Genomic DNA, 8,536 nt, shown 5'->3' with positions numbered 1-8,536 from the left:
GAAGTTGTACATTTCAAACTGTTGAATGTTGTTAGCTTTTGTTTAATGTTTTCAATTGTAATCATCATAATTTTGCTGGGTGAACGTCAGAAATTTTAGCTTTGCCAGCAAACCCATTCAAACAAAATGAACCCTATCTAGAAGAGCAGCAGTAGAAAGAGGGTGAAGAAGAGAAATGGGAGGAGAAAGAAGAGGAGGAGATAAAGGAAAGGTTTCAAAATGTAAGAGAGTGGGATTGCTTTGTGAAGACCTATTGGTTGTTGGACTTTATTGTCTATATTTTGTTGAACAAATAGCAGTTATTGGTCCTGACTGAGCCTGTGGTGTAGCATGTAGCCTTCAAATAGTTTTCTGGAAAGCTGACCCCAGTGAAGGCATCCTGCACTTTCATAATCGAGGGCTGAGACAACAGAGCTATTTGATGTGTGGAGCCCCTAGGCTTCTGACTATCCTACAATGCTCAGGACAGCTTGCACAGCGAAGAATCCTGCAGCCCCACATGTCAACAAAGCCAAGATTGAGGAATCCTGGCTTAGAAGGCTGTGCCACTAATACTCCATTTTCCTCATCTTTAAATAACCTTAGTAAGCCTACAGGCATCCTCATCATAAATTAAAAACCCACGTGTTACCCAGCTTTTTACAGTCTACATGTGTATTTTCTAGTCTTGAATGCACAGTCAAATCTCTGAAAAAGCACTCCACCATGCTAATGGAAGTAAGATATATTGATTGCACACGTTCATTAAACTTCCCAGTGATTAAACACCACAACTTACACCTCTCTGTGTCTATCTTACACACAACCGGCAGGAAGTCACCCTTTACTGTGGCTTATGTTCTACATCTGGCCAGCTGACCGGGATGATGAAGCTGCTACTGCTGGAAGCCAGAGCTGTTGCTCTGCCCTCTGGCTCACTTTGAGAGCTGGTGCTTCTGGGAGCTGGCAGTGCTATTTTTACCCTTCTCACTCAGCCCTGTCCTGTGTGACCGGGATCTGGCTTCTCACTTCCTTTGGTTTGGCTGCACTGGTGGGGAACGAGGTAGGCGTGGTTGGGTCAGCCAGATGAGAATCTGGATGCTTCACTTGCACAGTGGCTGTGACTCTGACAACCAAAGCCTGCAATTTACAAACTCACATTCATATCTGTGTCTTTAATTAAACACGCTATCTCTTCCTATGAAAACAACAGTATAAATTACATCTGAGTTGACACAGTATGTTTACCCAGGCCTTGGGAAAGGAAATTGTGAACTGTGTTCTGTTTGTCACTATTCTAGCTGTGAAAGGGAGATGTGAGGCTTAAAATGTTTCATTTTTAAACGGCGACTTAATAGTTTCTTTTTCCTGAAAAAAGGCATCTAAAGTAGATAAACGTGAAAATGAAGAAAAAGATTTAAAAGCATTAGTTTATATGAGCCACTTTGAAAAAAGCATTAGAAATGCAAAAGTTTCTTCCAAAAGTGAAGGAAAACACTCTGATTCCATTTAAGTATGATAAAAACTAGTATTTTTTTGATTGCCTGAAATTCAACTTTTCTTCAAGGCACTGGCTAGGTTGGTGCCACTGCATCCAGGGCCTCCGTCTTGGATAGTCCTTATCCATGGAGTTTTCATCTTCCGTGCCTGATTATACCACTGCACATTTTCATAACTAGCCATTAGACAGAAAGAATGTTCAGCTGGCAGGGGAGGCTTTCTCAGGAGGACAAGATTTGTGCTAATTTGCATAGGCATAAATTTTAACTCCCTGTTAGGTGTGCTATCCCAATTATGTCATCATTCAAAGTTATAGGCTGTCAGTAGCTTTGCTGTATTAAAGATCATGAGGCTGTGCCTTTGGGGCCTTGAGTCTGTTCGTATTTGTGCACATCATTGGTTCAGATGGCACTGTTTGGGGCATGTGGGTGCACACACACACACATACACACACACACGCACATGCGCACAAACACACCCTCCCCTCCATTAAACAAGGACAACATTTTAATGATGCTCAGTGGCTGTTATTCCCAGCAAAGAATCTCCTTCTCTTATCTGCCTGTTTCCTTAAACATTTCTTTAAGTTTATTCTGTACTTTGGCAGGCCTCTAATTATTTAAACCAAAACGTCAAGTCTTGGAACTAGAGCGATCCCGTTCCGATGGAAAGACCACGTGGGAGGACAAGAACTCTGTGTGCTTAGTGTCCCTTAGCGATCCGGAAGGGTGAGAAGTGGCTTTAGGGATGGTCTAACTCGCACCATCCTTCCCAGGTGACCAACACTGGGTCAGAGGCCTTCTTTGTCTAGAGCTTGTGTCCCAAGCCTCTGGGTTCCATTATGTCTCTAGCTCTCCCGAACAGTAACGTTTCAAGATGGAGCATTGTTATTACAAGTGCTCCTTGTAGTACTGTGGGGAAGTGACTTAGTATAGCATTTGCCATGTGAGCATGAGGACCTGAGTTCAACCCTGGAATCCACATAAAAACTCTAGGCATGCAAAGTTGCACTCAATAACCCTAGCACTGTGGTGGGGACGGGTGGATCCCTGGGGCCAGTGTAGCCTGATTGGCAAGTTCCAATGCGAGATATTGTCAGGAAAACAAGGTGGATGGCGCCTCAGAGAGAATGCCACCTGAAGCTGACCTCTGGCCTCCTCATGCATGTGTACCTGTACACACACACACACACACACACACACACACACACACACACACACACATGCATGCACGCATGCACTTCTACAACATGATAACGTTCATGTATCGATGCTATGAAAGTGGCCATAAAGATTCTGCTCTGTGTATGGACCGACCTGGCTGGCTTCTGACGGGCAGAGGAAGATCCATGTTCTATTGTGTCCACACATAAAGGCTGGAAATACCACACAAAGAAGCCGTGCCTTTCACGGTTCAAGCTGTCCTCACTGCTTTGCCCACTGCCACAAATCAGACTACTCCTCTACAAAGCACGTTCAACAGGAGCAAAGATCATCCACCATGATGACATTTCCTGTCGAGCTGGAGTAATTGTGTTTTCTCATTTTGTCTCATTCTTGTTGATTGAGGCAGCATCCTCCATGCAATCTAAGCCAGGCTCAAATGTGCGGCAAACCTCCTGCCTCAACCTCCGGAGTGCTGAAATTCCAGTTGTGCAACCTCATTCCCAGCTTAGCAATTGCATTTAGGACATTTGTGAGCTGATATTCATACAGGAATAAACCTGACCTGGACTGGCAAGGCCACTCATGGGTGAAGGCCCTTACGTCCAAGGCTGAGAACATCAGTTCAGTCCCCAAGACCCACATGATGGAAGGAGAGGACTGACTCCCAAAAGGTGTTTTCTGACCTCCACACAATAAATAAAGGTAAAAAACAAAAACTTCCACACAAAAAAGGAATAAAAATCTCTTATCTGCCAAGCGTCGAAGAACAAGATCAGCACTTGCTATTATCCTCATAGGAAATTAATGTTAAATCAGGTGAGTAAATCTGTTCTTCCTAGACATTTAACAGATACATATTTCATTATTCATATGACCCATTAGCAATAAAGAGGAGATGAATGCTAAGACATTTGTTCCTACAGAGATTATATATGCATTAAGAGCTGTGAGAAGTGACCTGGAAAAGTGTTCTTAAGAACCTATGTTCAGTCTTTAAGGAAAATTCAAGCACAATAGTCAATGAATTAAAAAAACCAACAGCTGTTTCTCAACCAAGAGTTATGACGTTGCTCTTGTGTTGAAATAAAAGCAACTTCTATGCTCTGCTTGGAAATAATCCCTTTCGAGTCGCTATCTATGAGGAATTTAAATGGACTTATATTTAGGGTTGACACATGTGTGCACATATTTTAAGTGTGTCCCCATCCCGACAGCTGTCTGGAGGCCTTGTTTGAAACACACTAGTTTTCAAGTATTCATTTTAAGCTCTAGCGTGTTCTGAGTATTTTATCTGTGGCACAGGAAAATGTAAATAACCCTTCAGGACCTGTCCTTCCTTAACTGCTGTCTCTCCATTGTTCGAGATGCAGGGGCCATCAGCATGAGGTGCTTTCTGATTTGATTATGTCATATGTCACCCGGCCTTATGAGTTACTAAATTCACAGACAAGAACTACTACTAAAACACACACACACACACACACACACACACACACACACACACACACACATTGTTTCGCCAACATCCAAAATGGATTTTACAGAGGTAGCTTAGTGGGGAGACACCTGCCTCACTTTGCAAACCTCATATTCCATCCTCAGCTCTGCAAGTGAAAGAATGTTTTCACACATTCTATACAATGCTGGTGCAAGCCAGACTCACCAGCTGCCTAACAGCAATTGAGCCAGTAAGAGCAATTCCTCATATTTAAAGAGATCACACAGAATTTTTAACCTTGAGATTCTCTGTGAGATGATTTTTCTCCTCCTTCTTCTCTCTCTCCCCTCCCCATCTCCATGTTTTCTCTTTTTCCATTCTCCTGGGAATGGCCCCAGAGGCCTTGCCTTGGATCCTCTAAGCAAGGATTCCACCCTAATCTTCCCCCAGTCCTTCCTTTTCTTTCTTTTCTTTTCTCTTCTTTTCTTTTCTTTTTTTCTTTTCTTTTCTTTTCTTTTCTTTTCTTCTTTTCTTCCCTCCCTCCCTCCCTCTCCCCCTCCCTCCCTCCCTCCCCCTCCCTCCCTCCCTCCCTCCCTCCCTTCCTTCCTTCCTTCCTTCCTTCCTTCCTTCCTTCCTTCCTTCCTTCCTTCCTTCCTGTCTTCTTTCTTCTTGAGACAGGGTCTTAATATATATCTCAGCCCAGCCTCCAACTCACTGTGTAGTCTAGGCTGTCTTCAAAGTTATGATCCTCCTGCCTCTGTCTGCTCCTGTGTGCTGGGATTGGTGGTGTGTGTCACAGAGCCTGGTTCCTCATGATCCATTTTGAATTGTGGTAACAAACCAGTATTTGTGTAATTATGCAGTTGTTGCTATGGATTGGAGCAGAGTCTAGAATAAGTATTTGCTTGCACATTGTAAGGACTTGTCTCCAAGTTCTGGGAGGGGCTGCGCAGTGCTCTGCTGTGTGTTTCTCTGTGTGAACAAAGCCTTTGAAAACTCCAGTTGATTTCTTGGCTTTTGAGCTCCATCCGTGAGCTGTCCTTTAAACGACAAAGAACAGTGCTGTCTAAGTTTAGACAGATGACATATAAATGCAGACCAAAATTACCTTCAAGGACGCATGTGATAGAAAAAGAAGAAAGCGCTTATATTTAACTTTTAGATAATGCAAAATAATTAACTCCATTGAAAAGTTTTTACTTAACTATAATTGCCAAAGTAGTCGCTTGTAGTCTTAATTAACAGGCCGAGTTATGACTCTATGAAACACGGCTTTTTAAAGGATAATAAAATGGGTGTTGTATTTTAACGTAGGTTTCTAATAGGGAAGCTTAGAAATATGCTCGCAGCATGTTCCCATTGTCTCTGTTAGGAAAGCACTCACCTGCCGAGCCTCAGTCCTCCACTCCCTGCTGCCGCTTAGAAGCTGACAAATCATCCCCTATGAAGTCACTCCTGAGCCCAAAGGGTTTTATTCTGCCGTGATTATTAACTGTTGGAAAAGGCTGCTGTCTACAGTGCTCTGACTGTAATTTCACATCAGATGGGCAGCCCTAACTAAGGTCTCTAGTTTTTCTAAGATGTCCCCTTGGTTCTTTTGAAAGTGACAATGGCTGGCAAAAATGACCAAGTTTGATTCTTGTTTCACATGAGGCATCCCCTTGCTCTGATGAACACTGCCCTCTGTAACTCATTACCTCCCTCAAAGCCCACACACACATCGCAAGCAACTGAGAGGTAAAAGCAAGCATAGACTGCCACAACTTGATTTCGAGTTTCTGTAGTGTCTGTTGCAGAGAGTGAAGACCCCACTGACCACCAGGGTCTCTGAAGACGCCCTGTTCGCTGTGGTTTCTTTGTAAATAGCCCCTGCTCCTGGGTGTCTCCTGGCTGAACTTCCTGCTGGCCTCCTGCTTTTTGTGCCCTGGCCATCCTTACTAGTTGGTAGGTTCCTCTGGACTTTCTACAGAGAGAATTAAAATATATGCAAATAAGGTTGTTTCACTTCTTCTCTCCCAATTGCAGTAACTCTGGTTGTGTTAGATTTGATGGCTATGGCTTTTCATCTTGCTTTGTTGTCAGATTTAGGGAAGGTGCCCAGGCCCTCACCCCAAAACTTCTGTAGATACTCTCTGTGAAGATGCTTTCTCTATAGCTAGTTTCTTGAAAGTTTAAAAAAATGATCATGATCCTGGAGAGTATGTTTTCAAATGTTATTTCTCCATCAATTCACTTTATATGATATTTCTTTTCTTTTCCTCCTGTATAAGTAGTAAAGTCACTAAGTTTTGTATTTGAATGTGTTGTATATCTAGAGAAAATTATTTTCTGAGTGTATAATTTCTTAGTGGATTTGGTATGCAATTTTCCTTTCTTGTACATAAACATTTATCTGGTTTTACTCTTAGGGTAGCTCTGAGTTCCATAGGATGACTTAAGAAGAATCCTGTTTCGCTTTCCTAGAAAACATTATGAATAATTCATATTATTTTTCTGTAAGTATTTGGTTGCTTTATCAGTAAAATCCTGTGGTCCTTGTGCTGTATTATTATGACAGATTGCTGATTTACTGTCTGTAATGCTATGAGGCTATGGGTTATACATTTCTGCCTGGGGGAGGTATAGGTTTGTTGCACTCAAGAACTGATCTAATTCATTTTAGTTGCCAAGGCCACAATCATCCAGTTGCTAATCTCTTATTGTCTTGACCCATGGCTCTCCAGTGGTGACTCACCTCTGAGGTTGGTGCCTTTTGTTTTCATTCTTCTCTTGGTTAACCTGGCATACTGGTTAATGTGAACAACCTGAACAGATTCAGAAATGCCAAGGGCACATATATGGATGTGTCTACAGGGACATTGTCAGAGAAGATTACCTTAGGGGGTAAAGGTTCACCTTGAATGTAGATGGCCATTCCATTCCACGTGGGAGATAAAGAAGACAGTGAGCGGAGCGTCTGCAAGCATCTCCACGCTTCCTGACGGCAGAAAATCGGACCAGCCCCTTACTCTCCTCAGCCAGTCTCCCCACCAACATGGACTAAGTCTCCAAACTGAGCCCAGACAAACCCTTCCTTGAGATGCTTTTATTAAGTATTTGTTAAAGCACCAAATAAAACAAAACAAAACTACACTTGACTAGAGATGTATGTTTTTATTGATCTCTAAGAATAATCTCTGAATTCATTGATTTTCTGTATTTTCTTATTTTCAGTGTTGTTGATCATATATTCTAATATACATATTTCTTACATTAGAGCCAAGCAGCTCTTCTCTCTGTAGTTCCTTTAGTCAAAACATTTTTTTGGATATTTTCTTTCCTAGTATATACATTTAGTACTACAAACTTCACTTTAACCCCTGGTTTTTTTCCCCTCTAGTAAGGCTTCATTTAATTATTATTATTATTAATACTTTAAACTTATTTAAATGTAACTTATATCCAGATGATCTTAGCAAACGATTGATCAGAGGAGAACAAGAGCGCGTATTCTGCAGCAGCTGGATAGATTATTTTATGTGTCACTAAAGCAAGCAGGCGATATTGTTTGGGCTAGGCTGTACATATTATGTTTGTTAATAGTGTTGTTTATTAAACTCCCTGTTGCTCCTTCTCTGCACTGGACTGCACGGCACAATCCCACTTCAGTTATATTTATAACCACAGCTTTCTTTTGTTTCTCCTGCTGGAGAGCCCGTTTTCTACCCTCGCTTTGTATCCTCTCTGGCTCTGTTCTCTTCTTGTTCTTGTACACACATCAACAGGCAAACAGTAAATCCATGTCTAGAAGTCCTTTTCCTTTCCTAGAGCTCTTAGCACCTTACCTCACTTTGGGTAAGGATCACCAAAAAGTGGTTGTTGACTGACTGAAATAGAACAGAATGACCTTAACCCCCACCCGAATCCTGAGGTTACTGTATCAAAATACCACAAGCCATGTGGCTTAAAGCAAAAATTATATACCATAGCTTGGATGGCTAAAGACTCAGAAGAAGAGTACAAATGAGCAAGGCTGTGCTCTGTCTGGGCCTCTAGGGAAGGAGGCAACCACGGTTCTGTTGGCTTCTGCTGCTTGCAGTTGCTAGGGACTTGTGATAGAGCTCTAGTTCTTCCTCTGCTGTCTCATGGCCTTGCCCTTTATGGGTCTCCTCTGTCTACTGGGGTGTGCTCTCTCTCTCTCTCTCTCTCTCTCGCTCTCTCTGTATCTTCTTTTGTATGCATGCATGTGTGTGTGTGAAAGGACTTTCTCAAGCTTTTTTCTAAGTATGGTAAAGAAACCTGAATTTCAATTCAGCAACTAGACTGGCCAGCCAAATCTAGTTGCCAGGTTGAAATGCTGATTTCACAATGATTCTGTCTCAAAGACTTTGTTGGGAGGAGTGTCACACGCTCAAGTGTCCACCACTGATGCTCAGGTGGCTTGTGATGTCATAGAAACTCTGGCTCATACAAG

The sequence above is a fragment of the Psammomys obesus genome, unplaced genomic scaffold, assembly GCF_907164565.1.
Source record: "Psammomys obesus unplaced genomic scaffold, mPsaObe1.curated_primary_1811, whole genome shotgun sequence".
In the NCBI taxonomy this organism is placed as follows: domain Eukaryota; kingdom Metazoa; phylum Chordata; class Mammalia; order Rodentia; family Muridae; genus Psammomys; species Psammomys obesus.
The sequence above is the reverse complement of the archived record's forward strand: the minus strand, read 5'-3'. Positions refer to the sequence as shown.